Source organism: Oreochromis niloticus, linkage group LG23 (genome assembly GCF_001858045.2).
Source record: "Oreochromis niloticus isolate F11D_XX linkage group LG23, O_niloticus_UMD_NMBU, whole genome shotgun sequence".
NCBI lineage: Eukaryota > Metazoa > Chordata > Actinopteri > Cichliformes > Cichlidae > Oreochromis > Oreochromis niloticus.
Window position 1 is genome coordinate 21669632 of NC_031986.2, and position 24152 is coordinate 21693783.

The window sequence follows — 24152 nt, forward strand, 5'->3', positions numbered from 1 at the left end:
CTGTAGGTCATTTTCTGCTACAGCTGAGCTGACCATACAAAAGCAAAGGTACGGTTATGTCTCATCTCCAATACAAATTCTGTTTGAGGAGGTTTAACAGCTGTGTCAAGGGGAAAAAACATCAAGGACATTTCATTAGGTACAAGACTAGTTTGGACCCGTTTTGCCTTCAGAACAGCCTTACTTTTTCATGGCACATTCATCAAGGTGCTACAAACATTTGTCAGTTTTTGGTCCTGATTGACGTGATAGCATCACACACTGCAGCTCTGTGGCTGTAGCTCAGGAGGTAGAACATGTCACCTACTACTCAGAAGGTTGGTTGTTTGGTCGCTGGCTACTCCAGTCTTCATGCCAAACGGGCTGGCAAGATACAAACCTCAAGCTGCTCTCTGATGAACACTGATAGAAATGATTGTGTGAATGATGTAAGTTGTATAAAGAGCTTTGAGTGCTCGGGTAGAGTAGAAAAATGCTATATAAGAACCAGTCCATTGCTAACCCTAACCCTTATTCCTGCTGCTAACATAGACTATTTAAATACACAAGCCACAATGTACTAGCTGTACACTAAACAATATGCATCATGTTTGGCTTCACTGTGTGCAGCCCCAGTGGCCTAATGGATAAGGCACTGGCCTCCTAAGCCAGGGATTGTGGGTTCAAGTCCCATCTGGGGTGATTTCTAGCAGAGTGGCGCAGCGGAAGCGTGCTGGGCCCATAACCCAGAGGTCGATGGATTGAAACCATCCTCTGCTAAGACTTTTAGCCAGTCTGCTTGCAGTCATTAATGGAATACAAGTTTCCCTTTATGCACTTACTGGTTATGAGATTTCTAGTACTGGGTTGATACCCCTTTTTGTCTCCTGATCTTCCATGGCACAGATTCAACAAGTTGCTGGAAACATTCCTCAGAGATTTTGGTCCATAATGACATGACAGTATCACACAGTTACTACAGATTTATAAGCTGCACATCCCAAAGGTAAATGGTAAAATGGTAAATGGCCTGTATTTGTATTGCACTTTTACTTAGTCCCTAAGGACCCCAAAGCGCTTTACACTACATTCAGTCATCAAAGGAGTTTGCAAAGAAAAGCGTCTGGACTTCTTTGAGTTGCTTGAAGACGTTTCACCTCTCATCCGAGAAGCTTCTTCAGTTCTAAGGTCAAATGGCCGAGAGTCCCAGATTTAAACCCAGTGGGAGTATCCCCCCAAGGAGGGACAAAGGACCCCCTGGTGATCCTCTAATCACATGCGCCAAGGTGTGAATACTCCCACTGGGTTTAAATCTGGGACTCTCGGCCATTTGACCTTAGAACTGAAGAAGCTTCTCGGATGAGAGGTGAAACGTCTTCAAGCAACTCAAAGAAGTCCAGACGCTTTTCTTTGCAAACTCCTTTGACTACGATGACCTGGATGACTGAGAACCTTCACAGACATACATTCAGTCATCCACACACTGGTGATGGCAAGCTACATTGTAGCCACAGCCGCCCTGGGGCGCACTGACAGAGGCGAGGCTGCCGGACACTGGCACCACCGGGCCCTCTGACCACCACCAGTAGGCAACGGGTGAAGTGTCTTGCCTGAGGACACAACGACCGAGACTGTCGGAGGCGGGGCTTGAACTGGCAACCTTCTAATTACAAGACGAACTGCCAACTCTTGAGCCATGATCGCCTCAGTGTTCTTTTGGATTGCGATCTGGTGACTGTGGAGGCCATTACGGTGAACTCATTGTTATGTTCAAGAAATCAGTTTGAGATTATTTGAGTTTTGTGACATGGTTTGCTATCCTGCTGGAAGCAGCCATCAGAAGATGGTACACTGTGGTCATAAAGGGATGGACATGGTCAATAACAATACTCAATTAGTCTTTGTTTAAACTAAACTTTGTTGCTAAAGGGCTCTAAGTGTGCCAAAAAGTGTCTCTCACACCATTACACTACCAGCACGAGCCTGAATTGTTGATACAAGGCAGGATGATCAATGTTTTCATGTCTTTTACACCAAATTTTGACTTTGCCATTTGAATGTTGCAGCAGAAATGAAGACTCATCAAACAGGCAACATTTCTCCAATCTTCAGTTGTCCAGTTTTGATGAGTCTGTGTGAATTGCAGCCTCAGCTTCATGGTCTGAGCTGATAGGAGTGGCAGCGGTGTGGACTTCTGCTGCTGTCATGATGCTCTTCTCCATACCTTGGTTGTAATGAGTGGTTATTTGAGTTGCAGTTGCCTTTCTGTCAACTCGAAGTAGTTTTGCCATCCTCACCTGGAGAATTCTTGCTTACTGGACTTTTTCAGAAAAATTTCTGTAAACATTGCTTGTGTGGAAAAATCCCAGTAGATTAGCAGTTTCTGAAATACCAGCCCGTCTAGCACAAACAACCATACTAACCATCAATTTCATTTAAGTCATCGTTTTTCTAGATTCTGATGCTCGCTCCAAACTTCAGCAGGTCACCTTGATCATGTCTAAATTCCTAAAGGCACTGAGTTGCTGACATGCCTTGCAGGTGTTTGTCAACTGTTGAACCTGTTTATATTTTACCAGACAACCTTAATGGTCAATCGTATCATATTGTCTTGTTCATACAGGATACAGTAAACCTGTTGTATGTGCTGGATCCAAAGTTTCTTTCAGCATATGGCTTGTTTAATACTTTTGCTCTAATGTTAACTATAAACATGAGCAGCTACAGACATCAAATATACTGAAAGTCAAAGCTGTTTAAGATTTTTCCCTGCCAAATGACCTCTAAGAAGTGCAGCGTGCCAAAAATGGAAGCCAAAGAGTAAATTTTTATAACCAACAGGCTTCTTTTAAATCTAAAAATCAAATCTCAGTCTGCAGGCCTCATGGAGTGTCTGCTGAGGGCAAGGTGAGTGCGAGGATATCAGCGTCATCGCCCGCTCCTCTCACTCTCGCCATGATGAGCTGTGCTGCCGAGTGTGTTGTTGCCTAATTCTCTCTAACTACAGCCCTGTGTAATCACATACCCCAATTAACCACCTCGGCTCCCCGTTTCCTGCGACGCGCACGCCGCCCTGTCTTCTCGCCACACCGCGTAATTAGCTTTCATCTGGAAATGAAAAGAAAGGAGCAGCTCAGCAATTGTGCAGCCACTCTCTCTTTCTCCCCCGTCTCTACCCATCTCTCTAGCACTCTACTTCTCATATCATAATGGCCCGCAATTTCAATCAGATGGATTTTTATCGCTGACACTAAGAAAAATTGGCTCTCATCCTAGTCCCTCCTTTCACCCCCCCACCCCACCCCCAAACAAGCAGCCCGCCTCGTTTGATAGCTTATGCTTGTGAGACAGCCATCAAGGAGAGTCCTTGTTGTGACTGGGAGGTCTTAGTTTGATATTTACAAAGGATTTAATTCCCTTTTGTGGATGGGTGTGTGGCATTATGGAAGGATCAGGTTTTGCATGCTCTAACAAGGTGTAGTACAAATTAATTCCAGTCCACATAAATGCGAGAAAGGATGAAACAAATACATTGGAGATTTTTGCTTTTAATCATTTTGTTGGAAGAGATTCCCGCTATAATCTTCAGGTACATTATCAAGAAATGAAAGCATTAATGCTTGCTTTCATTGAACAGGTTAAGAAGGCAAGGGCCAAGTATTGCTCTACTCTAATTCACACTAATGAGCACAGCCCCAGAGCCTCTTTTTACACAGTGGACCATCTTTTAAATCCTGTAAGTTGTAATAAGATTTTGTGGTTGACTGAGGAATGCTAAAATTTCTAAACTTTTATAAGGATAAAATTAATGACTTGAAATCCTAAATAGTAGTTCCTGATTCTTTTATTGATGCCCTGCCCCAGCCATATCATTTTCTCTTCTTTAATGCAACTATGGACGAGCTTTTAAGTACTGTGGCACGACTAAAGCACTCATCAAGCTGTTAATATGAGCTATACCTCCAAATTTTCTCTGTGAAGTGTTGGATATCACTAAGGGGCGTTTTGGAGGATTTTTTTTTTTTAAATGGGGAGCCATGGGGGGACCACAGGAAATCAGAATATTGAATCATGAAAATGTTCATAAGTGTGCTCATTTGCAGCCCTGCATCCTGTTGCAGATGTGGGAAGTGGAGCTGCATAACCTTGCAATGGATAGTTTGTTTGCAAAGTGCAAAATTCTTTTTGAGTAATAGTTCACAGCTTGAATACATATATATTTAAAGTACCTAAAGTAAATTTACTCATGTAATCTTACACTTTTTATATGGTATACATCATTTTATTGGGCTATAATTATTAATTTAGTGATGTTTATATATGCTTAATGTTGCAGCTGTTGATTGTTTTTGTTTCATTATTTATATATTGTTTAGTAGCTTATAATTCCATAGAAATACTTAAATGAAGTGCAAGTACATAGTACCCAAGTAATTATTATGTAATTATGTAATTATTTGTTGTCTCAAGGGGGCTGGTGCCACCCCACCCCACGGATACATCCCTGATGTCACTGATCTTTAGTGGGAGTTAACAGTAATCTGCCTGTTTGCAACCACTCATCAAAAAACATGATCACTCTCATTACAGAGGACTCTCAAAGTTACCTTTTATAGTAAAATGTCTGGAGAAGACTGTCTACAACTTCCTCATGTGTTACAACAGAACAGCATCTTCGAAAAACTTCGGTCAGATTTAACATCATACAAGTTGCATAACATGTTCATATTTGGTGCCTTCATGGTGTGATTTGGTCCAGTTTCGACCTGGTTCAAGAACTCCTTCATCATAGCTCTCTATACTAAATTTTGAACTACAGATCTGTTTAGAAAGTATAATAAATGGCCTATCTAACATAAATAACTGGATAAATAATCTTTAATAAATGCTTCAGAGATCAGGGAAAGTTTATTTTTTATCATTTGTTTTTGAAAAAAAAAACATTGTGAATTTTGTCCATGTGTTTTGTCAAAAAAAAATGAATGACATGTCAGTTCCAACGAAAACCACACTGTCAAATCTGACTTAAACTTTGCAGCAAGATTATTACGGGAACCTGAATTCCTTTCAAGCTTTGTGGTATTGGTTTCTATAAAATACATATCTTAAATGTCAAACATTTATGCAACTCTGCATAGCAATTAACAGTACAAACCCAAACTAAGACTTATTTTCCCTCGAACATATCACTGGGAATATAAGAAACAAAGTCAAATATAAATAACATAAAATGTCACCATTTCAAATCACCTGAAGACAAGGGCATTGCCTAACTTTGTGGCAATATGTTGTTGTGTTGGGTCACTTCAAACCTACAAACCCAGCAAACACAGTTGGAACAATGGCTTTAGCCAAAAAAATATCACAAAAGGGGCAATGGTTATCAAGTGGATGACCAGAGAGGGTACCTATGACAGATAGGTAGGTTGTTACAGATAGGTTGTACCTATGGCAGCTGGAATAGGCCCCAGCACTGCCATGGCCCTGAACTGTATAAGCAGAAGAAGATGGCTGGATGGAAAAACATATTTTTATGCAATTTTTATGTAAATCGTGTTCTTGTGTCCTCATGCACTGCATGAAAATTTGATTTGTACAGTATTCTTGATTAAAACTGAGCCCAACAACAACAATCTGTGCTTCTGATGGACATCTGGGCAAACAGATGGCTAGGTAATACCACACTTTTTGTTGATATGATGATTTGTCATGAATGGCCATTCAAATTACAGTCACTCAACTGCAAAATGTTTGCCGGAACACAACTGCGGTCTTTAATGTGATTTATAAATCAAAGTGCATTGTAGTTAGTGCACAGCGTAAAATCATAAGTCAAAGTTGACCAAGGACTGAGAAATCTGCTGGAGGGTAAAATCCATTAAAGCCAATAAAAATGTTGAGGTATTCAGTGGTAGCACAGGGCAGTAAGGGGTGGCTGTGGTTCAGGAGATAGAGCACATCGTCCAGGTTGGTGGTTCGATCGCTGGTTCCTCTAGACTAAATGTCAAGGTATCCTTGGGCAAGAGATTGAACCCCAAGTTGTACCTACTGTATCAGTTGGAGTGCAAGTGTGTGAATGTTGGGTTAAAAGGTTATTAGGATGAGAAAAAGCTGATTGGGTGAATGAGTGCTCAAGTAGCACAGAAATACACGGGTATAAGAACTAGTGTTTTCTCAGGCCATAAACTTTAATTCAGGCAATGTACAAACTGCCAAATTATCTGGGTAGTGGTATGTCTGTGAAGGTTCTCAGTCATCCAGGTCATCGTAGTCTAAGGAGCTTGGAAAGAAAAGCGTCTGGACTTCTTTGAGTTGCTTGAAGACTTTTCACCTCTCAACCGAGAAGTTTCTTCAGTTCAGTTCTAGGGTCAAATGGTGGAGAGTCCCAGATTTAAGCCCCGTGGGAGTATCCCCCCACGAGGGACAATGGACCCCCTAATGATCCTTTGGGTAGTGGTTGTTGGGGCTTATGTTGAAAGGAGCTGCCTTCTCCTCTGCAGTCTTTCTCTGCTTTCACCAGACACTGGAAGTGGTTTGTGATTTCTTTTACATCTTTTTATATAGTTAAAGATAGAGTCATGCAGGATCATATCTATGTAAGAAGGGGTCCCCTTCACCAAAGAATGAAAAGGAAGGAGAAAACGCCATCGGTGCCACCTCAAGCCTCATCTCCTGAACTGAAGTCAGGGCTCAAACGTATAAAAACGTGCAGCAGCTGGTTATAAACTGCTGCAGCAGGTCCCTGAGGTCATGTGATCAGGGCCTACTTGTTACACAGCATACGAGGCTGAGAACTAAGGGAGAGAGAGCTTTTGCCAGTCTGGCCTCCAGACTGTGGACTCAGCAGTCTCTTTTAGAAAGCAACTAAAAGTCATCTTTTTGGAATTGCGTACGGTTAACTTTTTGTCTGTTTTGTTTTAAATGCCTTCATATTTCTTTGTGAAGCACTTTGTGATGTGTCTCGAAAGGTGCTCTATAACTAAAATTTTACTTACAAGATGCCAGCTAATGTTAGTTTTCAGACTCCTACAAAAATCAGCCTTTCCACTGACAAACGGTTTGATTACATTCTCAGATGGTGTAAGAGTTTATTCACTAAAGGTGAGAGTCCAACAATACTAGAGCCACTTCAAAGAAAGTTTCACTCACATCAGCTAACAGCAGCTCACAGAGGTTAATAGCAGCTAACAGAGGCTAATAGTAGTTAACAGGAGCAAAAACAGGAGGGCTTACTGACACAAACATTCAGGATATCCTCAACAACTCTGACTCATCGACATGTATCAGACTCCTTTCACAAAGTATTACAGCCTCCTCCAGAGAAGACAAACATGGACATTTCGCACGCAGCATTGACAGCTGAGCTAAACAGCAGACTACCAGCCTTCAACAGACAGGAAAAAACTGCAGAGTGGATCCAGCCTGCTCTCTGATTATACTCACTACCCAATGCAGAATGGTGACCAGAGTTTTTGAGGTGACTTATGGGTTAAAGGGATAAAACAATGCAAAAAATATAACTGATAATATATCCATTTTTTTATTTCTAGATCTATTATGTTGATATTAGTCATTATATTAAAATATAGTTTCTACAAAAATATATTTGTTATAAAAAGAGTAGTAGAAATATGCTGTGGCTGTTATGGAGTACAGTCATAATGCAATAGCCTTTCTATCAAAATCATCTTTCCCCACCTCCCCCACAGCTGAAACCTTAGCAGAACTTATAAACAGAACAATCCAAAGTCCTGCCTGCCTTTATCTTGTTTTCACTTTCTCTAACCATGCGACAAAGTGCTGAAATAAAAAGTTTGATCCCCTTTTGGCACACTGTTAGCGAGAGGCTTCCCTGCAGATGAAGAGAGATGATATCATTAGGAACTTATCAGCAGCATGAATGCTGCTCACAGGTACAGCGGTAATGTGACATGAACACCACACTTTGGTGTCACCAGGAACCGTTCCAGCCGGGTGAATCATTGTTCAGTCAAACAAGTGAGCAGCCTGTTAATGACACTGCCATGACATTTAACACATAATAAGGTGTTTCATCCTGATCTCCTTAGGAAATGATTTGCAGGTGGAACGAACCCGAAGACCTTTTACTCCTACAACATGATGAAGGCAAAGACTGTCTGAATATCTTGTTCTTTCTGCTCTTTTTCTTCTTGCCTCATTTTCTCTGTCTCTTTACCCCACCATCCCCCCGCCGCATCTCTTAGCTCTCAACCTGTTTGTTCTCTTATCTCTCCATGTCCTGAACGAATCGATGAGGCGCTCGTTAGCCCAAGGATGTTCATCGGTGAGCGCTTGCAGGGAGAGAAAAAAACGGTGGATGGGACAAACACAGCTTCACTGTGCACTCAGAAAAACACTTAAATACACTCAGCAGCCCTGCATGAACAAACAACTCCAGAAGTTGTAGATCTAAAACCTCAAATAGGTCCTCCAAATGTCAAAATAGATTTGATCACTAGCAATGCAATATGTTTACACTAGTGTTAAGATACCGTAGCCAGATTTAATATTTAGGTTTTAAAATCTTTTAGTTCACATCTGTAGACTATCTTCATACTACTGTATTTATAATTTAAGGCATCTAAAATACTAGTACTATTAGAGCATTTTAAAACCCCTTTTCCATATTGATGCATGATCCTCCATCTATCATATCTAGCATGACCCCAGATTTGCTTTGCAGTAACTCCCAAATTTTTGTTTTCCACCACCTTGTTCCACCTTAATCCAAATAAAGAAATCTCTGTAGTGTTTTCTAAGCCTATATTTGGTCGCAGCTGTTATCATTACAGTGATATGCTCTAATACTGATGTTTTGCAGTAGTATTTGTTTTGGAACAAGATGGTAGCACATGGAGAAAAGATAGAGTCAGTGAGTCTATTTTTGAGAAACATAAACTTTTAGTCTTACAGAAGGTTGAACCTTGATATAATATTCAATGTTTGGCAGAAATGTGGCCCACATCTGTGGATCTCTTAGAGTCTCATTCTTCATTTCCACACCTCCATCTTATATAGCTCCCATCCACATGTGGCGTAACCCAAGTACTGAAAATCTTGGGTCACATTTGGCCAAACTCCCTGAGCCATAACTGAGCTTGGGCTCAGATCGTTCCCAAATGTGTATGTGTTATCTTTTATAATATGTGGCATGCTAATATAAAGCCATACATAAGTCACTGTTTGCTAATGTGCTTCGTATAAGTTTGAACTTCCTGCTAAAAGAAAAGAAAAACAGGTGGTCATTCTCAGTGATAAAGCAGTTTTGTCTCATCCATTAAAACCTTATTTCACTCACTCGCCATTTCACACGAGTGGAGAAGACTTGCAGGCTTTGATACAGAGTAAACATCTCTCCCATCGGGCGGGCATTCGGACCATAAATTTGAAGTTGAGGGGAAGGAAGTGTAACTGCTTTCATAATCATTTGTTATTTCAACACAATTTCCACTGAATAATTGTTCCATCTGGGTGGATAAGCACATTTAACAAACTTTCTACGAGTACAGAACCGATGTGGCGGTGATCAAGAGCAGACATGGATACAAACACATCCTGAGATACTTAACTGCGCTGCTTCTGGTGTCATTACTTTCTTAACAGAATAAAAAAAAAACAATGGAGAGAAACATACTTATGCAATTGATACGCTCTTTCAGTTTCAATAGATTGTGTTTGCCAAGCAGTGCATTCATTTTTCATTAGTGCTTCTCTCTTGTCGTATAATTTATACAGTGGCTTCCCATTTCTTCTGTGCTATCCAGTGAAAAACACTTTTGAAGAGTGAAATCTGTTTATAAAGTGTGTATGTGTGTGTCTGTGTAGGAGTCCTTGGGTCTTTGATATCACTCAATCACCACTGAGTAAGTGGGATGTACATGAAAAGGAGGGCTTTTCCCCTCATCTTTTAAGCCTGTCCAAATCTGACATTTTTGGGCATTTACAGAGGCAAAGAACAGCTGGTGGCCTTGTGCATCTTACTGATGCTCATCTTCCTGTATATGAATCCTTTTGAACACAGTCGCTCCCAGTATGCTTCTTTTGATGCTCGCCTTTGTTTGGCGACTTCACATCTTTGTGGAGAATAAAGAAGATTACACGGAGATGGAAGTGATTTAAGATCAGTCCTCCTACGGTTAGGTGAATACAGATTTCAGGAGATACATGAGGAAAAAAAAACATGTAGAGCATTTGTGGGCTGCTTTTAGCTTAGTTATTTTAAAGGACAAAAAGTGAGCTACTGTGTTCCCTTTTTGTCTAACTTTTTTTGGAGATAAACTAAGGGATTTGTAGGGATTTCTTTTTCCAATTCAACCTATACTCAGTAGGGCTGGGCATTTCAATCAAAAACACTGTATCTGAGTTTTAAGCAAAAGTATAATATTTTTGTAGTTTAGTTAAAATCCTCGGGGTTTATTTCCTAGTTTGTCGACATGTCTTTGACAGATCTGAAAACCTACCTCCAGTTAATTGTGTAAAAACAAGAGAAAGACATACAGTTGTGGTCTAAAGTTCACATCCACTCATCATGGGTATGAATGTCAGGGTAAATTGGGGTTTTTAATAAAGTCTTTTTCCAGGGTGGAATGATGGCACAGCACGCATCTAGAATGACGTTAAAAAAAAAAGATTGGGTAGATGAATTTGAATTTATTCTGGATTTTCTCTATTCTATACAGGGTCAACGGTATACATAGGTTCGAACATATGCATAAACCTCCATTAATATTTGGTTAAATGTCCCCTAGCAAGTTGGATCTCAGCCAGATACTTTTGGTAGACATCAAAAGTGCCGTATTTGACCACTCTTCTGAGCAGAACTGGAGGAGTAGGAAGTAGAAATAGAAAAGTCTGTGTCTGTGTTCAAATTCAAGAAGTAGCAGTAAAAATTTGCCAGAAAAATAAATCAGAAAATACTCAACAAAGGTGCAGATAGCTGAAAATTCTACTCAAGTACAGTAAGTATATGCACTTCATTGCTTTCCATGTCTGCCAAGAACCAATTGATGTGGGAGTCAACTCAAAGGGGGAAAACTCAAAGGGTATTTGAAAACTGGATGAAAATTCAATGAGGTACAATGTTTTTAAGGGAAGATAGTTCGTTCCTCGACAAACATTACTCCTAAAATGACTGTTGGTATCATCGAAGCACACAATTCAAGCTAAGAAGTTTGGTTCCATTGCTAAACATGGTTTCTACACTCTAGTAGTAGAACTAAAGCGCTATGGCTAGCACTTCATTCATTTTGCAAATTAGATAGATACTTTATTGATCCCACAACCAACATTTTTGAAAATCAAAATAGCAGGCAGTGGTCCAAATCACTGGAAAATTCTGTTTTGTTTTATGGCATGGGATTCAAATTTGTGAGGAAATGTGTGCCACATCTGAGCCAAACATTTGTTGCTACCTGGGAAGGAACTGCTCCATCCTCCTTGTTAGCTCTGAGTTACCATGAAGTCATATTTTGTTGGGGATCTCACCCCACCTGTAGCCACGCTCAGCTCCAGTGAATTTCTTGCCCGGGCCTGCAGCCAGTATCATGGCATCCTCAAATCAGCATCGTCTTGGCATAGGAGTGACAGCGAACCTCTCGCCTCTGAGGTTTGCATACAGAAGAAGGGCTTATCCTCTTAACAAATAAACCTGGAACCTAAAATCAGAGGAACACAGGAGGGATCATTGCTGCACTGCATGGCTCTCCCCCCCTCCCTTCCTCTCCTCTCCGTCAGAGAGGGATTATCCCTTTCACTTAGTGCGAACGCTGCTAATTTCTCCTGCCAGGTTCAACTCCCAGAATGCACCAGGGAGACTGGCTGTCTATGCTTCCTTTCTTCCTTTCTCTCCTCTCCTCGTTGCCATCTCTCTGTCTTTTACTCCTTCTATCCACACCTGGCTCCATGACTTGTTTTATCTCTCTGCTGGTGGGAACACAAACCCCAGTGTTTCTTTCACCTCATCCTCTTCTTTGATGGTGTTTTACAAATTCACTTGGCAGACTACGGCACCGTATTCCTGGGACTCAAGGCTTCACGCATGTGCCTAAAAACAAGATTAAAGGTGCATACTTCTCATAAAAACAGGTGTTGTCAGCATCTAACAGGTTGAATTTTCTTTTCTTTTTTCCTTTTTTTCACATGATGCAACAGCAGGGTTTTGTATTTAGTATCGATGTGACTGAGCCGAGGCTTTTGTTCACAGAAGCATTCATTCATTTTACTTCTCTAAAGGTAAGTCCACCAGGAGGTGACAGGTTAAATGAAAGTAATCTATGTTTTAAAGCTGCATTAGCCAAGAAAGTATGCCTTTCCCTGAACATGCTTACTAAAAAAATATATAATAATCACAGTTTAACTAAATTCAATGTCTGGAGACTAAGTCCCCGTATGCAGCTCACAACATTTACTACTGTAAAACACGTTTGGTTTAGGCAAGGGTTCAGCAAGGGTCCACAGTTAGTTACACTACTCAGGTAACAAGTATGCCCTGCATGTGTTGTTTCTGAGCACACAGTTCTTTGGACAAAAGACAAGGACTTACAGTAATGTCCAGCTACCAGACAGATCTGATTTAAAGCTCTTCAGGTGTGTGAGTATGGTGAGGTATCCTCAAGCCCCAGGAGTTTGGATTGCCAATGAGGTACCAGATGGGCCTCTAAAGCCTGTGTGCCTGGGGCTTTGGTTTGTTTCTAACATCCTGACTGTGTCATGGTCTCACCCGGACAACGCACCTGGAGTTAATTCTTGGCAATCAACGGAGGGTATTTATGGCCAGCTTCCCTTTCACCTCACCGCCAGTTCGTCAACCCACCTAAGTTGGTAACAGGCTCAAACTCTAGCTGAACATCCAAGTTCTTGTATGCTTACCTTGTTTTCTTTGCTCCGCCAGTCCGTTACACCACGACACCACTACTGAGAGTCACCTTTTGGATTCTGGTTACGAACCCCTAAAAATTTTCAGCCACACTCCAGGGAGTATCACCAACCGCATTAACCTGCCTGCCCTCCTGCCATCACCACCCACGCAGAGTTCTGGAAACCTCAGATCAGACCTTCTTAACACTCCTCTGCCAGACACCCGGACCTCTGCCTCCCCCTCCAAGCCTCAGCGTCCTTCTGCCCAAGTAAGCCACTCCATCTCAGTATCCACTAGAATCTCTGGCCCAACCCATGCACCCACTAACACCTTTTCTCTCTCTCTCTCTGCACTCCACGAGCACCACGCCACCAGTCACCGCTTATGTAATGTACCTCGGGCTGCCACACTAGAATTCTCTACCTTGTATTGTATTGTGTATCAAGTCAAGTTTCTAGGTTTTATATTATATTGTGTGTCATGCCACGCCAAGGTTCTACGTTTTGTTTCTCCTTGTCTGCCCTGTGTCGTGGTAAATAAAAGCTTCTTAGTTCAACTGTTCTGCCTCCGCACTTCATCCCGTACTTGAGTCCAGTTCTGGTACAGGCCTCTGGCCCACTTGACAGAATGCTTGCAAAGCAGACGCCGGCAAACAGTCTAAACTATACATGTTCGTTAAATATTGGTAGAACATCTCAGAGGTAGCAGCCAAGTTTCCAAGTCTCAGACCACGTTTTAGAGCCTGGTAGTTTTAGGACTGCTCCTACACTGCTATCCCACACTCCAATCACTAACCAGGTAAGCATCCAAGACAGTAGCATGGCACAGCTGCTAATAGTTAACTCTTTCCTGACCCATCTGCCTATGCTGTCTCTGTGTTGGGTGCCAGATGATGGGTAGCATCTGATCTATAGTCTCCATCATTCTGATCTGATTTAATCTGCTGATTTACAAAAATATACACACAATTTTATAGTTATTCTACATTTTCCTAAAGATGAATCCTAAAGAACAGTAAATGTGCAACATTTGTGATTACACACACTTTATAATAGCAAATCAAACTGACCCATTTACCTCAGATACCCTTCTTTATCTCATTCAGGATTGCTTGCATCGATCTTTTCAGACAGTAGAAACAAATGACTAATACACGTGTTTAGTTTGAATATATCCAACTGTTGACATGTAGTACTACTCCCCAGGTCCACCAGTCTGCAGATCGAAGCATCCATGGGTAAGGTGCGATCGTGGCTCAAGACTTGGGTGTTCGTCTTGTAATCGGAAGGTTGCGGGTTCGAGCCCCGGCTCGAACAGTCTCGGTCATTGTGTCCTTGGGCAAGACACTTCACCTACCGCCTACTGGTGTTGGCCAGAGGGGCCGATGGCGCGATATGGCAGCCTCGCTTCTGTCAGTCTGCCCCAGGGCAGCTGTGGCTACAACTGTAGCTTGCCTTCACCGGTGTATGAATGTGAGAGTGAATGAATAGTGGTATTGTTAAAGCCCTTTGAGGGGTCCCGAAAAGCGCTATATAAATGCAATCCATTATTATTAAGATACCGAACCCCAAGTTACCCTTGAAGCATCCGTCAAAGTGTGAATGTAAAGTGCAGTCCATTTAAATACACATTTTTCCAATCAGTCTAATGGACATCATATAAGGGATCATACTAATTGGCTTGTACTGCATGTATTCACCTAGCATTTAGTTGGCCTAGCCAAACAGATTGAGTAACTCTGCACTAACACCTCCAAAGCAATCAAATTAACACATTACACGATGTTAATTTAACTTTTAAAAGGTGTCAAAACTACAGGTTCTGATTAACCTGGATCATGTCGACTAGCTCTGTCTTCTCCAGTCTTTCTGCCAAGTTTAACTGCTGGCTGTGAGTTTAAATGTCCTTTTTTCCTAATTTAGCCCACATAACATTTTAATTATTGTAATTTTTTCTGTAATTATTGCTGTAAGTAAATTTTCACTTTAACCCTCCAGAGCAATTCAAACAGCAGAGATTCTATCTGACCAAACCAAATATCCCATCAACCTGAAGGCACTGTGGGGAAATTACATTACTGCTTTGGAAACCAGGGACACGCCATCCATCTTACCCCAACCATATGCAAGTCTCCCAGTTGGTATGTATATGAGTGTCTGCTGATTTGGTCTTCTCACACATACAGGCTCTGCCATATATAGTTAATCATAAAAAAAAAACCAGTGTGCATGCTCACAGTATCAGGTTTATGTCTTTTCGTCACCTGTATTTGTATCCTCTGTGTGTTTACTCAGCACATCATGTTAGTCTCTCACCTCTGGCTAATTCTCACACCCTGCTGATGAATTCCATAGCGGTGCACGCCGGGTTGTAAATCGCATAAGCCAGAGAATAAATACAGGCGGTTTCATGGTTTTCATGCTCGCTCAGCAAGTTTTATTTGAAAGCAAAAGCCATGGTGAACACATGCAGGAAAAATAGATTTGAAAAACCTCACAGAGCCGTGGTAGTCTTGATTTTTGTGCTGTTACTTGACCTGGAATTGGAGGTTTTGTCTGCCATCAAAGTGGGAAAAGATGTTGTTGCTTTACCACCCAATCACATTTGACCTAAAAGATATGATTTGATGAAAGTTAATTCCTCATGGGCATCCAGCCAGAATGCAAAGAAAACAGCCGTCAGTGATTTTGCAGTGGGTTAATTTTCCTTTAAATCATCAACAGTAACTTAACTTAACAAAGGAAGACTCACATGGACTGCTAAACTGTGAAAGAGAAAACAGGGTTGTCTTTAAGTCATTAGCTTAGATGTAAAAGGTTTAATAAAGAACAAAAGAAACTCACCTTAGCTGCAGTTCTTATATAATGTGCTTCAGGTGAGTTCAGTTAAGGGACAAAGAAACCCAGGAGCCAATCAGCAATGAGAAAACCTTGAAACGAATTGAGGTAAAGATGGCGAGCTGCGGGAGAGTGAGTAAAGGGTTAATAAAATAAGAATTTTTACTATATTAAACTTAAAAATTAAAAGAAAATAAAGAAAGTTGGAGCGATGTAATCTGCTTTTCTATTTTAATCTAGAAGTTTTCAAATTTAGGAAAACAAAAAATAATAATAAAAAAATCTGGCCAACATCACTCACCTGCTGTTTGGATATGCTCTTTACATTTTTTTTTTTTTTTTTTTTAGTTTTCATGGAGACAAATTCATGTGAACAAAAAAATATCCCTGTTTTAAAAAATACGTGTGTAACCTAATAAGATTTATCCTAATCTTTGACACCAATTGGATATAAAATTTCAACTATGCGTCAAAAAAATGTTCTTTTGGTAAATAAGTCTGTGGTCCATGAATAAAAATTAAGTGACTCTTTGAAAAAAGTTAATCTGTTCGTATAGCAAAAGTCATACATATCATCTTTTTATCAATAATGATATGCACTAACTAACAACATAAAACGCAGATTTAATGCAAACTCTCCTTTATGAGTTTGTACATTTATGAAAGGAAAAGCACAAAAAGAAAGGATTTTATTGAATTACAAGAACTAACCTTTAAACGTCAGATGACCTCACTGTAACAACAGACACTACTGATGTAAACAAATACAGTCCAGTAAATTTAATCCAAGACAAGCAAGAAAACGATTACTTTTAAACTTTAGGGATAAGAGGAAGTATGCACATTTTCACATGTGTAGAACGAATCAGCTTTCCAGAAAGGACCAGATATTGGCAGCAAAAGAAAGTTAACTAACTTTCCTGTCGCTAAGCGTTGTTGCTTTCGCCATTGTTAGCTGCTGTTAGCCTGTGTTAGCTGTTAGCTGGCATTAGTCAAACCTTCTTTGAAGTGGACATAACATTATCACTCATACTCTAAGCAAATAAACATATTATTCTCTGATTGTAATATACAATCAGAGAATGTAATCAAATTGTTTACCAGAGGGAAAGTGTGATTTATTTATTTTTTTCGGACACCTAACATTAGCTTACATAATGCTAGCTTATAACCATCAGTTGATGTTTAGTCTTTTCAGCTGTCTGGAGGCCATGTCTAATCTACTAAAAATAAGTAATTACTCTTATGTATTGTTAATGGTTTACTTACAAGTTCATGAGAGTGTATCAATGTGTTGAAAAATATAATTACATAATATTCTCTGTATATTTATAAGTACAGTATAATTTCTTCTGTTGAATAATGTTAAAAAAAAATCGACTGCACTTTTAAAGAGTGTTCCTGTTTGAGAAATAAAATTATCTGCAATTATGTGACTCTAATTAACTGCTGTAAGGTTTATTCCTGAGTCAAAATGGTCCTTTGTGGCTAACTATGCACTGTATGGACTAAAGGCTTTAAGTCTTTGTTACTTAACGGAAGTCTTTGGGTGTTTCCTTTAACCTTACCTTATTGTTATTTGATGAAGAACATTTTATTTTATATCTGAGTGAATTTAATTACATTAAAGCTTAAAAATATTTTTATGAAGGTAGTAGTTGTTTGGAAGAAACCCCTTGTTTTTATATCATAGGTTTTTATAACTAACCAATGAAAAGTCCACATAAACATTTTAGTGACTTCATGTAAAATCAAGGGATTTTTTTCTTTCAAAGTTTTACATCAGATAACAACAAATTTAACATTTTCTTTAATCTGTCTTACCTCTGACTCCCACCTACCACCTCAAAAACCTTCCACTACCCACCTCACCTCACCCCGTCTCTTTGTAAACCTCGGTACGTGACGGTATTCTGCTGTTATCCCGTCTCCCTGGCTCACCGCGGTGGCTGCTGCTGCTGAGCTGTTTGTTTAGGAATCTGGGCCCGAAAATTGTATTCCATCGACCATGCTCGCTATCAACACACAATTATCTGGGTTAATCATGTGGAACTGTGGCAAATTCACCTGGGGCTCAGGAACTAATGACATTCGCGTCTGGCCCTGCTTTAGTGAAATGGCCCCAGCACCTGCAGCAGGAACACGGAGATTGCCAAAGAAAATTTGGTCTCATTTCGTCGTCCTCTACGCCGCCCCCCGCTCCCACCGATCCAACCCCTCCCTCTCACCTTTTCTGCCTCCCTTCCCCCTTTCCAATCTCTCTGCCTCTCTCCCCATTTCTTCTGCCTTGAATTTGTTAATCCTTCAGGTTTCCTCCTCTGCACCTCTTTATTTTTGTTTCTCCTGCACCTTCTTCTCCGGGCAAGAGAGGGACAAACAGAATCCCCAAGTCCCGCGCAACCAATCGCGATGGCGAGGCAAACGTCAGTCTTCACGCCTCTTGTGTAATCACTATACTTTTCCGGCTTCGCTACCTGCGTAACACCTGAACAGTAGATGGTGGAAAGTGAGGAGGTGATACAGAAGATGATATGTCGTGATTTTGGTTCCGGACAGACAGCGACTTGCGTTCGCGCTGTATAATTAAGAAAGTGATTGAGTGCAGTCAGCAGGGTGTTGATGCTCTTTCTCCATCACACTTTCTCCCCCTCGTTCTCTTTGTCTTTCTATCACACACACTCAATCATACACGCCACGGAGTCATTTCCACCAACTTAGAGGAAGTAGAGGAACTCAATGCTCGTAATTATACATCAATACAAACATATGTTTCCCAATCACAGATGCCATCCATGTGTGAAATGGGTGTCACACTGTTGGAGGTCTCATTATTTGTGAAGTGTGCGCCTCAATACTTTGGATACCACCCACACTGGTCACAGTGACTATGTTATATACCTCCTCTGATCATCTCAAACAGGGCTTTTGCATGCCGAGCATACTGTACGTCAGATTGTGTTTCCAGAAATCCTTATTTGATACGAGGTGTGAAACGAATCCCTCCTCTCTTGGGGAAAGCTGTGGTCAGTATAGTTAGATTCATCGTTCCACCGTAGATGAGGCGTTAGCTGGGTTTTATTCGCACCTTATGCACTCTTCAGTTGTCTTTTGCCAAGAAATAAATGACTACTGTTGTGTTGCACAGAGCTCGAGTCACTGCCCACTGCAGTCATGTTTTAAGGCCTGACTCAAAAATGCAATCCCTTCAGTTTTAATGACGTTCCAGATTCAACCGTTAACGACATTCATTCATCCAAATCCCAGAGGTTATGGGCAAAACTACAATTACTGTGTCTAAAAGTGAGGTCCCTGCCATTTCTTTATATAGTAGGCATGTCTTTAATACAACTCATTTACACACAGGAAGCCTTTAGTATTGCCCAGGGCGAGATATAATATAGTCACGTCCCCACTCGAGGTGCCATTAAATGCTTCAGGTGTTATAAAAACAAATTACCACACAGGTCATGCATAATGGAGTTCTGGTGTGAAAGCTATTGAAAGATCTGATCTCAGTTGGTGTTTGGCCTTCACCTGAAAATTTGGTACCGTTCCCATTGGAGTGAAGGGTCAAACTCTTTGTTTGAGAAATCTTAAGCTGCAGTCAAACCAACCAAGAGACTTGCTTAGCTTTCAAACATGGTTACCCCTGTGAAACACAGCCTGAGACTTCTCTGTATCACAGTCAACCCTGTCCCAGCTTCTGTCTGCACCATCTCTGCTGAAGTGTGTGATAAGTTCCTAAGATCATTTATTGAAAAGCTAGAAAACATGAAGCAGCTTCCAGAGGCCCTCAACTAGGCCTCCTTTCCTAGTTACCTCTATCCCTAAGGACACTTCAGGGCCAAGCGCAGCAGTGGGTGACCAAGAGGAAAGGGACGAAGAAGAAAATGAGGAGGGAGTCAGCCATCTACAAGAGGTGGGCAAAGGGATGAGCTGATAGACCTCATCAGAGATGACATGAGACAGCAAAGGGAAGCTGAGGGCAGCACAGGAGAGCAGTGAAAGGATTCCAGTTTTTCTTAACGCGTATGAATGAGTGACCTCTTCCTGAACGGTTTGTTTAAACTTCCATAGTTTAAAGAAACAGGAATTCTCTGGCAGTGTTGCTGGATCTGATGGAATGGAGTACAATAGAATAGCCTTTTATTGTCATTGCATATGTACAACAAAAGTGTGGACAACGAAAATGTGGAAGTTACTGAAGCAAGATATGTTTTCTGTTTGGTGAGTGGAGGTTCACACAGGCTGGTCTGCAGAGAGTGCTTTGGGATGCTGCTTCCCACTGTCCGCTGAATCGACCATTAACAGGGTTCGCGGGGCTGTTATTTAGAAATATGCAACACTGAAGGTACAAAATGTTACTGCTATAGTTTAGTACTTGTAACAGTTTAAATCAAAGCATTATTCAGATTCTTACGCTTAAGTTAAACATATTAATGCACCGTGAAAACAGTGTTGTACACTATAAGTGTGGAAATTAGCTTTTTTCATGAACTCAAAAATAAGAGCCTGTTATCAGCTTTGTGACATTTTTCCAGCCACTCTACGCACACAGACAAGCTAAAAGGTCAAATATATTAAAAATTTAGAAAATGTTCTACTGTATTTGAAATTTGAGAGATATGTAGTTTACATAGCTATTAAGTAAATGGGTACATTTGATATCTGGTCATTGGGTTGCTGAAATTACCTGTAAAACTAGTTAAACTTAACATGTAATATCTAAAAGCTTGTAGATGAAACTAACTTATTTTACTGGGACATGGTTATCTCTCAGCCTGAGATGCAAAACGTCGGTGATGAATGTACAGAAGTTCTGGTTCCATTTACAGCTGTGTGTTTCAGGCTGTCACAGTTGCTAGTTGATTGAAGATACACTGAGGTAAGGCCGGGAATAGCTGGTTACACAAATCTGTTCAATTTCACAACCGCTCACGTCCGGCCTTTGTGGTTTTTGAAGACACGGGTAGACCAGGTCTTTCGAAGGATGTAGCCCCTGAATTTGGACACTCCAATGCAGTGTTGTCCTCAGTAAGGAAAATCGCTATTGGCTGTCCTAAAAGTCGCTAGAAGTCGCTAAATGACGTCATCACCTAATTTGCATAATTGGTCACGCTAATATAATTGTAACCTATGTTGTTGGAGAGAGAAATAACATCGTGGAAGAGACATAAAGTGAGTAAAAAACGTCCTAAATGCATTTAGAGTTTATTTAGAACTGCAAATTAAATTTCTTTTAGCAATTATTGTTTTTTTTAATGTCACAATTCCAACCCTGCTCCTTTACCCGGGCTTGGACCGGCAAAAGTGACCCAAAATAGGCACTCTGGTGGAGTTACTTTGTGTTTGTGTGTGTTTATAAGTAGTTTTAAACCTTGTGATCCACAAAACAGCATAAGAGTAAAAGATTAAAAGAAGAACTGACTACGTTACAGCACCCGCTGCTTGTTGAGAGTAAAAGCGATACGCGCTTTCACGTCTTTTTTTAGCGACTTTTTATAGAAAAAAAGTCGCTAGGGGGTCTGAAAACTCGCTAAATATAGCGACAAAGTCGCTAAGTTGGCAACACTGCTCCAATGGAGAGGGCTCAGTTATGCAATGTGCAGGGTGTCTTGAATCTGTGCAGGGTTATAGTGAAACCTCACAGCTATCAAGGCTTTATGGTATCACAGGTCATGGGTCCTCTGGCAGGATGATGACCTAAAACACCCGGAAATAGCCAAGAGCAAAATATCGGTCTATTCTATGAGTGTGCTGATCTACATGCTGTTGAACATCTGTGGAAGAACCTAAAACATGCAGTCTGAAGAAGGCACCCTTCAAACCTGAGACAGCTGGAGGAGTTTGCTCACGCTGAGAGCTACAGAAATTGCTTGATTGCAGTGATTGCCTCAAATGGTTGTGCAACAGTTTGTTCTCCCCCTGAAGGGAGTATGTGATCGTCTGTTTGTTGGTCTGTCTGTTTGTTAGCAGTCCAGTGTCCACAGTTTCAAATTTTATGTGACTGTAAATACCCAACACAGCTCGAGGTGATTTAATTTTGGTGAAATCAAGGTTACACCAAATGTGAAAATCAGTAAAAACTTACCCGCAATTTTTTATAGATCGCCTTTAACCTTAAAAAAAACATACTAGGTCTTGGGGGACATGAGTACCTAGGTAATGGTTAGCTAACCATTTGACCTTGATCTCACTGTTAGCGCCCAAGGTCAAAGTAAACCATTTCAAGTTATGTATCATATGAAAGGACATGAAGAGAGCTTTACAACAAACGTTATTTTTTCGATACGACACCTTACATGACATCACAATGACACCATAGCAGGCTATCGCCACCATATTGTAATAAAAACACGATAAAACATCAAAGTTTTAGTGTCGCCTGCCCTTTGGGGGGAGTTTGGCTCTCTATACTCTCTTGTTTATATAACTTGTGTCACTTTAGACCTATTCTCATCACCATTGTGAGTTTTTCTCTCTTCTACAGAAAGGCACCAACAATTTTTTCCATGTCTGTACACGATTCACAAACAGCATTTGCCGGACTCATTGTTTTCCCCAGTTTTATAAAATTGCTGTCTGCGCTTGTGCACGGGTGTGTCTGCACACAGAAATATATTCAGGGATTGTGGGGCTAATTGAAAAATGTTCACCAAAAATAATCAAATTTAAAGCTTAAGTCTGCATTCGAGCCCACATAAGCGGCAACAACAGGAAACACACACACGCTCAGAAACTCAGGGAGCTCGTGTTGTTGCTCTGGAGTCCGTGACACGGTTTAACCGTCTCACAGGATCCATAAAACGCCCCCGAAGGCTTCATATAATCTCCCCTTTTTTCCTGCTTAATAGGAGATAATACAAGTGCGCACCCCGATGAATCAATATGCAACAGCAGCTTTAGTTTGATAATTAATACCAGTGTCGGAAATAGATTTGTGATTTGGCAGGGCAGGTCTGATATGACTCTGGTCTCCCCTCGCTCCCTCACCCTGTTCTACTCTGCATCCACATCCCATTGAACTAATCTCATTCTTTTTTTTTTCTTCTTTTTTTTCAATAGCGCTAATTCTTTGACTAAAGCCTGTTATCTCATTAAAGGCCCCGCGATGGGATTCGATGGCATCCTGACATCTGTATTCATTCCCCTCGAAATTAGTCCTGACACAAATTTAATGAAAAAACACTCCGAACAGTGGAGATTAGACGGCATGCCAAGCATCAGAGAATAGATTGGGGAGAAGAAAAAATCATCTGCTTAGTTTTGGTGACATTTTTGGAAGGATGGATTAGCGCTGGTCTTAAATAAGAGACTGTTTTTTGACTCCTTAGGTCTGCTGGGTCTACCTGTTAATGGCTCGTTTTGTGCTTTTTACACCTAATCTAGAAGTCGGATTGAGACTTGGAGGGGTGTGGTGATGTTCCTGATGGTCTTCAGAGGTAACTTGAGTTTTCTATAGTAAGAAATAGTGAGTCAAGACAAAAAGGAGCTCCCCTGGTCCTCAGTAGATAAACCTAATGCTCAACAAAACCAGAGGTTGCACGGCAAGTGGATTCCCTTCCTATTCCCAGTTGGCTACCACCTTACTTTGCACCTCCTCCTCTTCGTCTCCAGCTCCTCCCTTGTTCCACCCCCGCCCCTCGTCAGTCGCGGCACTGATAATTCTCTCTGTTTGCTAAAAACCAGAGATGAAAGCGTTCACGGATGAAAGAAACTTGGATTTAATCTTTCTCGCAGTCTTCTGCTCCCTCTTCCAGTGCACGGAGCTGATCGCTTTCTTTGGGAAAAGGGTGAGGGAACGAGGGAGAGGCGAAGAGAGAGGGGAGGCAGAATAAGTGGGAACAAGGGGGAGAAAACATGGACAAGTAGGTAAAGCCTATTTGGAGCCAAGAGGCACGGGTGTGGGTGCTAGTTCAATAGAAGCATTTTGCCTCTCCAAATGTACACACACTGACCTGATGAAATAGCGGCCTGGAGAGGCCACAGATAAAGAAAAGCCATCATTTCCTCCTGTGCCTCATTTGGCCCTCGCCACGATAAGGCTCAGGGATATCTATAGTCACAAGGTAAGAGGCCTGTCATAAAGAAGAGATAAAGGCAGTGCAAAACAGACTGTGGGGAGCTGAGGGAAGACGGGCAGAGAGGAAGAAGGGGGGTAAATACAGTGTGCACAGGCTGCAGGAGGGATATTCACCTAATATATGAAATGAGATGGAATTAACTGCTCAAAGTCAACCCACCTGTCACCTGGTCGGTTGTACTCAATGATCTGAGCTTGGAAAAATAAAATCCACGGACCCCACAGAGGGTTATGTGTAGTTCTTCTTTGCGTTACATCTAGCTATAACTGTACTCAGTGTTTACGTTTGCAGTGTAAGTCCACACACTTTGCTACTTCAGCTTTTATGGAAACAGACCTGCTGCTAAAACCGTAGATAGCCTAGCACAGGGGTGTG

The 24152-nt window shown here is 41.1% G+C and overlaps 1 long non-coding RNA gene and 1 other non-coding gene across 4 annotated transcripts; one reads left to right on the forward strand and one right to left on the reverse strand.

Annotated features, from left to right (window-relative positions):
* The first annotated feature begins 608 nt into the window (after window positions 1-608).
* trnar-ccu (transfer RNA arginine (anticodon CCU)) lies at window positions 609-681 on the forward strand. Its single transcript has one exon. It is a non-coding gene; the product is annotated as a tRNA-Arg (tRNA).
* A 14589-nt stretch (window positions 682-15270) lies between these two features.
* On the reverse strand, window positions 15271-17877 carry LOC102080490 (uncharacterized). Of its 3 annotated transcripts, none has more exons than XR_003216502.1 (3): window positions 17635-17877; window positions 15700-15815; window positions 15271-15465 (listed from the first exon to the last, which is right to left on the reverse strand). It is a non-coding gene; the product is annotated as an uncharacterized LOC102080490 (long non-coding RNA). The 3 variants fall into 3 exon arrangements; XR_003216501.1 differs by having other exon boundaries at window positions 17561-17877; XR_266901.4 differs by lacking the exon at window positions 17635-17877 and adding an exon at window positions 16405-16825.
* Between the last annotated feature and the right edge of the window lie 6275 nt (window positions 17878-24152).